The sequence below is a fragment of the Citrus sinensis genome, chromosome 4 (genome assembly GCF_022201045.2).
Source record: "Citrus sinensis cultivar Valencia sweet orange chromosome 4, DVS_A1.0, whole genome shotgun sequence".
In the NCBI taxonomy this organism is placed as follows: Eukaryota; Viridiplantae; Streptophyta; class Magnoliopsida; order Sapindales; family Rutaceae; genus Citrus; species Citrus sinensis.
Window position 1 is genome coordinate 6926535 of NC_068559.1, and position 12031 is coordinate 6938565.

The following is a 12031-nucleotide window of genomic DNA, read 5'->3' on the forward strand; positions in this document are numbered from 1 at the left end:
CTGTGAGAAATTTTGAAAGAAGAAGGCCATTGGAGATAATAAACTTTTGGAAGATCATTTAGGGATTTTCAAAATAAATGAGAGGAGATTGACATTCACGTCAGAGATTTTCAATTCAACCTGACAGAACACACTGCACAAGAAAGAAGGTAAGGGATGTTTGTGTGAGATTGATATTTTTAAAATTCAAACTGTGTGTCAGAATGCTGCCATTTCTCATGAAAACAGGAGAGAGACATAAAGACAACTGTTCGTTCTCATCAGCAGTTGAGTAAAAAAAAAAAGTGGCGGGAAACGGAAAAGACAAAAAGAAGATTTTTTAGCTCGACAGTACACAAAGTTTAGTCAAAGGAAGAAACTAAGCAAGGTATCCCCGGTCCAGACACATCACCACGTGTCACTCATACAATGAGTTTCTTTTGCCTCAATTTATTAGAGGTACCCCATGCAAATAGAGGTACCCCACACAAATAGAGGTACCTCGCATAATTAGGGGTACCCCAAATAAATTGAGGTACCTCACGTAACTCGAGGTACCCGACGGATCAGATGTAAGAGAATCCTCCGAAAATATCCGCCGTGAGAAACGTCTCAATCTCTGAAAAGATATTATTCGATTTTGTCAGAATTAGGAATCAAGAACGTCATACCAAAAGGGGGGGACAGCCGCCTGCTACCTCTGCAAAAAGTGAAGGACACTGTCCCAAGGACAGTGGTCCTCAGCCGCCTACCCGACAGCTACTGCAGAGGCACCCTGGACCACTCTCCAGCGTGCGCCATGTTTCCAAAGGATGAGATACGCCGCGAACATGCACATAACGGCCCAAAAAATCATAAAAAGGTAAAAAGACGTTAGCCAAAAAGGGTACGCCATATGGCAGCTGAGGTACTCCATATATAAAGGTGCCTAGGTTTTATTCTCCATCATGTTCTCACTCACTACTAACACTCACACTCCAAAAAATATTTTTTCTTCAACCTTAAACCCTAATTTACAGAGGGCTAGCCAGCTCTCTTTACCATTAAAGCTTGAGTTTGCTAACTTGAGCGTCGGAGTGTGAACGCCGGGGTACCCCGGCTTCACCTCTAACCTCTATTTCATTATTTTGCAGGCATGGAGCCCATTTCAAAGGACACCTCTCTTAGTTCTAAACCTTTCACCATTGTTACCACTCTCTCTCCCTTTCTCACCTCCCCCAAATCTTAGATACACCGCACCGCACACAATAAACTAGTGAGGTACCCCATCTCCCCTAAAAATATAAATTAATTGTTCTAGATTGGTTTGACTTTTCCTACCCCAAAATCAGTTGAAAACAATTGGCGCCGTCTGTGGAGACACGCACAAAAATCCTCCTCCACGGTTACCAAACTAGTTGTTGTGTGTACTCCAATACATGGCACCCAACGTACCTCCCGAAGGTTTAATGGGGGATCCTACAAGGATGAGAGATGACAGCAGTAGTGAAGGTAGTGATCCCGCGAGAAGGGTAGCCCGCATCAGTAAGAGCAAGGGTGTCAAGCAATCAACGGATGTTCGCCAAGAAGAAGAACCTATTTCACACAAGCGTTTTGAGGATCTTGCCCACGCAATACTTAGGGCGGTCGGATCTCGGGCACCCGAAAGTTCACTTCCACCAGTGACGCTAGAAGCTCCACCACCTCAAACGGATGACCAAGCAATGGTCAGAAGAGGGGTACCCGAGGCCAGCAAGCCAAAGCCTAGGCCATCGGGTACCCGTTCTAAGTTTCAAACCATGGGGTCCCGCGACGAGCGTTCCACCGCCTCTTGCAATTTCCGCAGTAGCCAGGGTACGAGGCGTGCAAAGCGTACCCACGAGGATCTCCGTGAGAAGTTAAACGCCAAAATGGCTTCTCAAATGGCGGCGATATCATCGAGTACACCGAGGGTATCCCTCGAACTTGTGGAAAAGATGGAGAACCTGGAAGCCCAAGTGAAGCTCCTCTCCGAGAAGAAAAACATCACTGCTGCTCCAACGCCAATGACCTACCAATCGCTATTCACTATGGAGATTAGGACGGCAACTCTCCCCGAGGCGTTCGCCATGCCTCAGATACCCCAATACTCGGGTACCACTGACCCCTCGGAGCATGCTGAGCTATACCGTGACCAAATGCTTATCAAGGGTGTAGATGAGAGCGTCATGTGTAGGATGTTTACACACACACTCACGGGCCCCGCGAAGTCATGGTTTCGCTCTTTGTTATCCAAATTTACTAAAGAGTTTTCCTACGCTTCCACTCAAGATAGAGTAGCCTCCAAACTTGCCTTTATCAAGTACGGGGAAGCCGAGCCTTTGGCGGAGTATGTGAGTCGTTTCCACCAAGAGGTGCTACGAACCGGAGCATTTGGAAACCAATACACATTGACCCATTTTGAAAAACAATTACGATTGGGCAAGTTATGGCGTTCTTTTCAAAAGAAGCGCCCACTTTCATATGGGGAAGCCCGTTCCCAGGTGTTGCAGCAGGTGGAGATGGAAGAGAAATGCCAATTGAAGCACCAAGAAGATAAAGCCGATGTTACAAAGAACAAGGAGAAGCCTAAGACGATGGAGGCCCCAATACCGCGGGTACTCCGAGCACGGAGCCCTCCACGGGCTGCCCCGCGGGGATGAGGGTATAACGCTCAGGGTACCCCGAGGGTACCCCAACCTCCAAGATCGCCACCACCGGATCAGCGAGAGCCACTACCGAGGCCTCGGTACAAATCTTACCATCCACTGAATCGATCCCCAAAGCAGATCTTCTACCATATTCGGGATAGTGGCCTCCTTCGTCCTCCTAAGCTAATGAAGAAGTACCCCAATATGAAGCATAGCTTGAAGTATTGTGAGTTCTATCAGGACTTCAGTCACAGCACAACCGAGTGTTTTACCTTGCGAGAGGAAATTGAATCTTTGATTCTTAGCGGGTACTTCAAAGAATTTGTTGCTGCCATGAGAGAAGCTCGGAAATCCACGGAGCAAGATAAGGGCAAGCGGGTAGCTGATGGCAGTCTTGAACGAGAGGTACCCCTGGGATATAAGAAAGGCGTATATGTCCAAATGATCATGGGCGGACCGACTTTAGCAGGCTAATCTAGGAGGGCTATCAAAGGCTATGGTAGATCGTTGTCGATAACCACCAATATTAGCAGAGAAGTCAACCTTAATGAATGGGGTACACCGAAGGTACCCCACCATCCCTCGCCTATCATTTTTACAGAAAAAGATGCGGAGGGTATCTTGTACCCCCATGACGATGCCTTAGTAATTACGTTGAAGGTTGCCCCGGTAAGGTAGCAAGCACTCTTGTAGATACCAGCAGCTCCGTTGACATCATTTTCAAAAGTGCCTTGGATCAAGTATTGATTGAGTCGCCAAAGATCACCCCCTATGCTACTCCTCTTATTGGGTTCGCCGGAGATATGGTTATACCAAAGGGCATCATTACGCTGCCCGTTGCACTTGGTAAGGTACTTCACCGTGTTGTTCATATGATTGATTTTCTTATTGTAGATCACCCAGGTGCCTACAATATTATATAGGGTAGGCCGTTCTTAGTAGCAACTAAAGCGGTGGTATCCATGCACTACCTCGCCATGAAAGTCCCGGCCGCCCAAGAAGTTATCACTATTAAAGGGGATCAGCAATCTGACTATACTATGCTTGACTTTCGGAGTATGTAAAATTGATGGGGTTTTGTTTATTTAGCTTGCTGAGTGGTTTATCTTGTTTGGGGATAACTCGTTTAGCATGTATGGTGAAATGAAAGTATATGCAACTAAATTGCTCTAGCCGGCAATAACCTTCTAATATTGAGTGAGATCACCATGTGACAATGCTTTAATTGCATGGCATCTAAGATGCGATTTTGCTAGATTGTTTTTATGTAGGCAATACATTCTAGTGTTGGGCAACACCCTTCTAGTCTTCGAGCGACTTCACCAAGTGACAATGCTTTATTGGCAGGGCATCTAAAATGCAATTATGCTAGGTTGTTTTTATATTTGTTTCAACAATGTATGCACCGTGTGTCTTTGTATGTATGGGCTTTCTTAAATATGAGATTGTTTCTTTCTAACCTCTCTCATGCTACAGAAGGGGGTTCGTATTATGTTATTATCGTCTGATTAAATGTCCATTCTTAATTGTTTATTTGGGCAGATATACTCCTAGCACTTCTACAGTCACATATAATTTGAAATCCAAACCGCAACAAAATCTAAAATGGCGGAGAGTAGTGTTCAAAATTAGCGGTTCTGCGCTAGTTGGGAACTGCCATAATATCGACCCCAAGGTGCAATTCTTTTGCCCTCTTTTAAGTATAAGTTGATGTGGTTTAAATTTTGCGAATAAGGAAGTATTTAGACGTACAATTTGTTTGCAGTGTGTTATGGTTGGTTTTACATGGGGAAACCGTTTTACATATGGTTTGTGTTATTAGGTGGTGATGCAGATTGCCAGGGAAGTAGCGTCAGCCTGTCGTCTTGGGATGGAGGTATTGCCCAAATTCTCTTTTACATGTTTTAATTGTTCAAAATGTTCCTTTATTTGTGTGTTTCTAAGTTTAGGTTGTAGATGCTCATTATTAAGTGACCTTTAGGTGGCAATTGTTCTTGGAGGTCGAAACTTCTTTTGCGGGGATTCATGGCTTTCTGATACTGGCTTCGATAGACCCACAGCTTATCAAATTGGGTAATTTCTATGTTATTTATCTTGCATTTAAACTTCCATCTCTATCTTTCAATTATAGTTGGAGTCTATCTTGTTGACTGTAGAGTCTAGAATTAGGATGTTTTGTTTATTATGTTAACAGACCATGCTTATATGGTCAGTATAGATTAGGAAGTTTTGTTATTATGTTATTATGTTGACAATGTTCATAATGGTCATTAAAGAGTTAGGAAGTTTTGTTTATTATGTTACAAAGTTCGCAGTTCTATCCTCATTTTCTCCCATTTTATGCTTATATTTCATTGATGCAGCGTTGAAATTGAATTGCTATTATATTGGATACTGAATTTATCATCTGGGTCAGGCCTTGACACCTTTAGTGCTGCTCTAAGTGATCCATACAGTTGTAGGTTGCTTATATCTCTTCCCAACCTTATAATACCTTTTGCAATGTGACCGTGATTTCATTTCAGAATGATGGCAACGGTTATGAATTCTATATTGCTTCAATCAGCCTTGGAGAAGCTGGAAATTAAGACGCGTGTTCAAAGTGCATTTGCTTTGCCAGAGGTTGATGAACCATATAGCAGGCAAAGAGCCATCCCATCTTGAAAAAGGGAGAGTTGTGATATTTGGTGGCATTGGTGCCGGCACTGGAAATCCGGTTTTTACCACTGATGCTGCTGCTGCTCTTAGAGCTTCTGAACGTAAGCTTGTACTACTTAACAGCTTTATTTCATTCTCTTGTTTCTGTATATAATATCACTCGCTGTAATCATGGTTTACTGCCAGTACTGGTGTTCTTTCTCCTTTTACCTGTTTGTGTGGAGCTTTACTTGGAAAATAATAATGACATGCTTTGCATATTTTTCATGTCAGTTAATGCGGATGCAATGGTTAAAGGTGTAAGTGTCAATGGTATATATGATTCCCACTCTGGTAATGGCCATGTAGTACCGGAACACATATCTTACAGGGAGGCAGTCTCCGGCAACTTTACGTCCATGGACACAATGGCCATTACATATTGTGAAGAGAATGGGATTCCTGGTTGGTATTTCAAGTGCATTATGTGGAGGCCAAGTGGGCACGTTGATTGACCAATCAGGAGGAATTAGTTGCTGCAAAAGAAATGTCTGCTGGATGTGCTTTGAGGCATGATGTCAACTTCATGGAAGTACAGCAGGTCCAGTGTCAAAAACATGTATATATTGGAAATTTGAAATGCAGCAATCGCAATCGAATGCATGACTTTGAACTCGCTACTGTAACATAAATGACTGAGTTTGGAGCATGTCCCTGTGTCACATGTAAATCCTGTAGTAGAATTAGAACCTACCCAATAAATGATGAAGAAAAATGCTGGTTTCAGTAGGAAAGTTATTGCTTCAACGACCCTCCCAGATGTTTCTTTCTTTGTTAATGTGCAGAGTCATCTGCTTTTTTAGGATTTTTAATGTGATTATTTAGTTGTCACAAACTATTTACTCTTCTTTGAGTGACTCCAAATCATGGGTGTCATGTTGCTTTCAACCTTTCAGTTTTTCGAGAGGATGCGATAAGCTAATTTTCATGTTGAATTGTAACGAAATATCTTTTTTTTAGGCTGCCGTTTAACAAAACAAAATTGGTAAATAGACAAACCCCCAACCTGCTCTTTTCCCGTAAAGGTTTGGTGAGTAAAGCAAGATCTAAACTGGGATTAAGGAATGCTATTATGGGATAGAATATTTATACAGTTCTTCTTGGGTTAAGTCATAGGGTAGATATTTATTTATTTTTTATATTTTAACAATGCAATAAACCACATTTTTCTTTTATTTTTTGCAGAAAGTGCATAAAATGAGTCGTTTATTTTTATTAATTTTTTCGTAAATTAGGCATATACTCAAAAGCCTGTACACAAACTAGCAAGACGAAGAAAATAAGTTTTGTTTTCTTTTATAAAATATTCAAAATCCAATTAAGGAGACAAAGACTTTATTTACCATCATACTTTCCTTTTCTCTATAATATAATGAATTCTTCTTGTAATGCTATGTTAAATTATAATATGGTCTACACGTACGTGATAGGGCGATAAGGGATGATAAAAGAAAATAAATAAAATAATTTAATATAATAATTCCTATTTTAATAGGATTTATCTGCTTTACAATTTTATATTGTTATTGTTTTGATTATCCTAGTCTAGTTAACATTTGAGTTTACATTCAATCTGAATCCGTATCAGTTAAATAAATCAAAATCCTAATAGGTTTGAGTTTACATTCAATCTGAATCCGTATTAGTTAAATAAATCAAAATCCTAAACAGAAACCTATTAGGAAACAACGAGTATAAGTAATCACAACTACAAACTTACACTACTCTCACATTGCGATAATGAAAAACTCTCTCCTCATCATTTTCTTCTTTCTTGCCCTTACGCTTTCTCCTAGTTTCGGCTTACCTTCTAGTTTCGGCTTACCTTCTAATGCCAGCAGCAGCCGCAAAGGCAATCACCATCTTAAGCTTCAGCTTCCAGCCGGAGTAGTTGGCCCCGAAAGCCTTGCTTTCGACTGCAATGGTGAAGGGCCGTACGCCGGTGTTTCCGACGGTAGAATTCTCAAGTGGCAAGACTCAAAACTTGGTTGGACTGAATTTGCCATCACCACTCCATTCAGGTAAGAATTCGTATATATACATGTTAGTATGTAATTTATATCATTGCATGTTATTGTGTTTCAAAAAATTCATGTACATAGAAAAGGCTACGGTCGCATGTTATCGTTTTATATATACCCTACTATTATACAAATTTGAAGGGTCGAAGAGTTCTTATTAGATTTCTTTAAAATTGAAAAATGAAAATTACTCTAGCTAGGTCAGACCTCGAGTAAATAAATATATTGTCGTTTCGGTTTGAAAACACTAACATCTACGAAACACTTCACTATCTTATGTGCGATTCTTTTAACATCAGATATATTACTTTGATTTATTTGTATGTGCAATTTAACTAAATCTAGTTTACGAATTATTAATTTATTTCTTTTCAAATGTACCAACGGAATTTCAAATTTGCATGCGATTTGATTAGGCGGCTAAGGAGGATATGTGATGGCACAAGCAGCACGATTTTAGAACCCTTATGTGGGAGGCCGTTGGGCATTAAATTCAATCCTGTTACATGCGATCTTTACATCGCTGATGCATACTTTGGCTTGATGGTCGTCGGGAGAAACGGCGGCCCAGCGAAACAACTTGCTTCTTCAGCTGAAAGAATTCCCTTTCGCTTCACAAACGCCTTGGACATTGATCCCAATACCGGCGTTGTTTATTTTACCGACAGCAGCATGTACTTCCAAAGAAGACAGTACCCTATGCTGATCGAAAGCGGCGACAGAAGTGGAAGATTATTGAAATACGATCCTCGCAACAAACAAGTGACGGTTTTACGAAGGGGCTTAGCATTTCCAAATGGCGTCACCCTGAGTAAAGACAAATCATTTTTACTGGTTGCTGAATCAGATTCAAGGAGGATTCTAAGGTTCTGGGTTGAAGGTGAGAGCGTTATATATTCTCCGCAACCGTTCGCTCAAGTTGCTCAATTTCCGGACAACATCGAGACAGACAGGAACGGAGACTTTTGGGTTGCATTAAACACTAAGAGAGGAAATGACAAGACAGATCTTGTAGCGGTAAAGCTTGATGGCAGCAATGGCAATGTCCTTGATGTTTTAGAAGGAAATAAACAAAATGCACTTGATTCTGTTAGCGAAGTCGAAGAACATGGTGGATATTTGTACGCGGGATCTCCAGTGCAGCCTTACGTTGTTGTAATCAAGGCTTAGCTAGGCTTGATTCTTTTTGGTTCTTTTCATTCTTCTTTGTTCTTAACTTCTAACAATACAATAAACTACAGTTTTCTTTTTTCTTTTTTTTTTTAATTGCATAAAATGAGTCATCCGTATTTTTGTTGAAATTTGCTTTAATTAGGCATATACGCATGAAATAAAAGCAAGCATGAAACTGTCATCACCATAAAATTGAGCTCAAAATAAATTCAGAAAGTTGATTATTTGAGAATCTTTATAGGAATTGGTTGTTTTGGATCTGAAAGTTGTTTATTTGAGAATCCTTATAGGAATTGATTATTTCGGATGCTAAAGCAAATCCCAAACTTGTTGTTATGATTATAAAACTCTGCTTTTCCGTAAACAGAAGAACCTAAAGTGCTAAACCCATTAGCATCTAAATTATATTCTGGCTCTGTGCAAAAAGTTCAAGAAGTGTATTCAAAGGTCTCGTCTGAATTTCATTTGAGCGAGTTGATAAGAATAATCAAAGAAACGCATACAGTCTTAATCTAAAGAAACAGTAATAATGAAATGAACTCAACATGCATAGTAATGTAGTACAATGCGGAGCTACCGAATAAATGTAACGGCTATTATCAATTTCCATCAAAGAGCTGATTAATATACATGTTCTTCTTCCCATTTTACAACTTTTATTTGGACCCTTCTATCCTTTGATCTTATCCTTAAGTTGGAGAGAACTCATGGCCCTCTGCTGAGTCATAAATCCATGTCATGTTGCTCATCACTAACGGCAGAGAGCAAAGCACCGATGATATCGTTACAAGATATTCATTGAAACAATTCGTCGAACAGTTTGATTTCTTTAACAAACAGTTGCCTCTACTCATTGCAGAGCAAGAAAATATTAAAATAATGAAATAGATCATTTGGATTACATAGGAAAGGCTAGTAAGCAATTCATTGTTAACTAATACTATAATTAAATAATAAAGAAACAATTAATATTATACCGACTGATTAACTTGAGAATTCTCCTACACTCCGTTTAATATCAATGGCCTTGACAGCAAGGCAGTTTAACAAAAATAATTTAATAAAAAAACACCCACAGCACTATTAATATTAAGCAGTTGCGTAGCACAGTCCCACCATCTTAGCAGCAAATAATAGTGTTTTGTCATGTGACACAGTTATGCGTCCAAAGTGAAACTCTTAGTGATCCCACAATATAACCTCTTAAATTTAATATTAAAAATATTATTCGGTCCTATTATCTATATATCTATATAAAGTTACGACTGCTGATGTGACATCACCATTCCTCATCTTTTTATATTCTCTATTATCTAAAATATTGGTGGATATTCTTTGTACATGCCTCTTCATCTTTTTATTTAAATCCAACAATATGTAACCATTAATAATAATTAATTATAAGTCTTTTGAAACATTTATTTATTTTATTATACTAGCAATTAAACTTTAGTGGTTTAAAATACATCAATTAATTAACATAGGAAGAGAAGTTTTTTCATCTTCCCTCAACAATGCTACTAAAGCCTAATTTTAATGTCATAATCCCATATTTAATTATGCAACCTTTTATTTAATGGCTTTTGACTTCTTCAAACTCTCTAAACACTAAATATTTAAGATTTGTTGTGTTTGATTTTTTTTAATTATTTAACCAATATCCTCTTTAGAAAAATTCTTATATTTTATTGTTTGATTTATTTGAATTTTTGGTATTGTGTGCTTCATGGAGTACTTTTTGCTTCATGAGTTGAACAATGATAAAGATAATTGGATGATAAGGGTTAGGTTTTGTAGGATGTGAGAGTCTACTAATACTAAGAAGAATAGTGAATCTTTCTATTTAAATCCAATAATATATAATCATTAATAATAATTAATTATAAGTTTTGAAACATTCATTTATTTTATTATGCTAGTTCCACCATATGACAAACCACCATCAGACTATCCCACTACACATGTTCCCCCCCCCCCCCCCCCCCCCCAACAAAAAAAAAAAGATCCATTAAATTCAAGCCATTAAAGGCCTGAAGCTAAAAGGAGTTATAGAGATTTACAACCATTGTTTTTTCTCTCTTTTTTCTGTTAATAAAATGAATTCTTCCTGTGGTAAGAACCAAACCAAAGGAGTGGTCTGCATAAAACAGAATGATAAAGAAGAATAAGTAAAATAACATAGGATAGTTTTAGATTCTTGTATTTTTGTTGTTTTCATTACGCTAGTTTAACTAACGTTTGAGTTTACATTTAATCCGAATCCAAACCAGTCAAATGAATCAAAATCTTAAGTAGAAAATTATTAGAAAAAACCAACTAAAATAAATACCAATTTATATCAACGCCTCACAATTACACAATTCAAAAACTTACTTCTTTCGATTGCAATAATGAAAAACTCTCTTCTCATCGTTTTCTTTTTTCTTGCTCTTACTATATATATATATACATAGTTTCAGCTTACCTTCCAATGCTGGCCGCAGCCGCAACGGCAACCACCATCTTGAGCTTCAGCTTCCGCCCGGAGTAGTAGGTCCCGAAAGCCTTGCTTTCGATTGTAATGGCGAAGGGTCCTACGCCGGTGTTTCCGACGGTAGAATTCTCAAGTGACAAGGCTCAAAATTTGGTTGGACTGAATTTGCCACTACCACTCCATACAGGTAAGAATTTGTTTATAACGTGTGTGTGAATTTGTTTATAACATGTGTGTGTGTCTAATTTATATTATTGTATTATAGCATGAATTTACATGCACGCTCGTTATTGTGTTGTCCTATTATGTATAGCAAAGGTTATTGTTAGGGTAGCATTTTTACAGTGCTTCCTGTGCTGTTATAGCAAATTAAACGTCAAGAAGAGATTCTTAGGGTCCTTTAAGATTGAAAAAGAAAAAAAAAAACTCTAGGTGAGACTAACAAATTAATAAATAGTCGTTTTATTTTCAAAATACTCTCTAAATAGATATATAGCATTTCACTCTCTTATGTCCGATTCTTGTAACATCACATATAGGCTAGTAATGTTGTTAAATTTCTAAGATATAGATAGACCTCAAGCAGCTTTAGTTTCACCCAAATGTTCACTCATATGATAATTACAATGGCATAGAAAATGGAACAAAGGAAAAGAAATAAGAGTCTCACCATACATATTCTTTGCGCTTACAGGAATTTTTTATGCATTTTCTTCAGTTATGCTAACGGAATTTCAAATTTGTATCTGGCTTAATTAGGCGGCCTCGGAAGATATGTGATGTCTCGACCAACACAACTTTAGAACCTTTGCCAATGTGCATTAAATTCAACCGTGTAACATGTGATTTGTACATAGCTGATGCATACTTTGGATTGATGGTCGTCGGCTCGGCCCAGCGAAACAACTTGCTCTTCAGCTGAATCTCTTTTTGCTTTACAAATGCTTTGGCATTGATACCACTACCGGAGCTGTATATTTAATTGACAGCAGCATGTACTTTCAAAGGAGGCAATATTCTATGTTGATCGATAGTGGAGA

At 38.6% G+C, this 12031-nt stretch overlaps 1 protein-coding gene and 1 long non-coding RNA gene across 2 annotated transcripts in view; one reads left to right on the plus strand and one right to left on the minus strand.

Annotated features, from left to right (window-relative positions):
• LOC102628265 (phosphatidylinositol-3-phosphatase myotubularin-1-like) overlaps positions 1-12031 on the minus strand; it is a 169017-nt gene that overhangs the window by 119948 nt on the left and 37038 nt on the right. The gene's annotated exons all lie outside the window — the stretch shown is intronic.
• On the plus strand, positions 4493-5145 carry LOC127901949 (uncharacterized). The gene is made up of 3 exons (XR_008054335.1): positions 4493-4503; positions 4609-4700; positions 4991-5145. It is a non-coding gene; the product is annotated as an uncharacterized LOC127901949 (long non-coding RNA).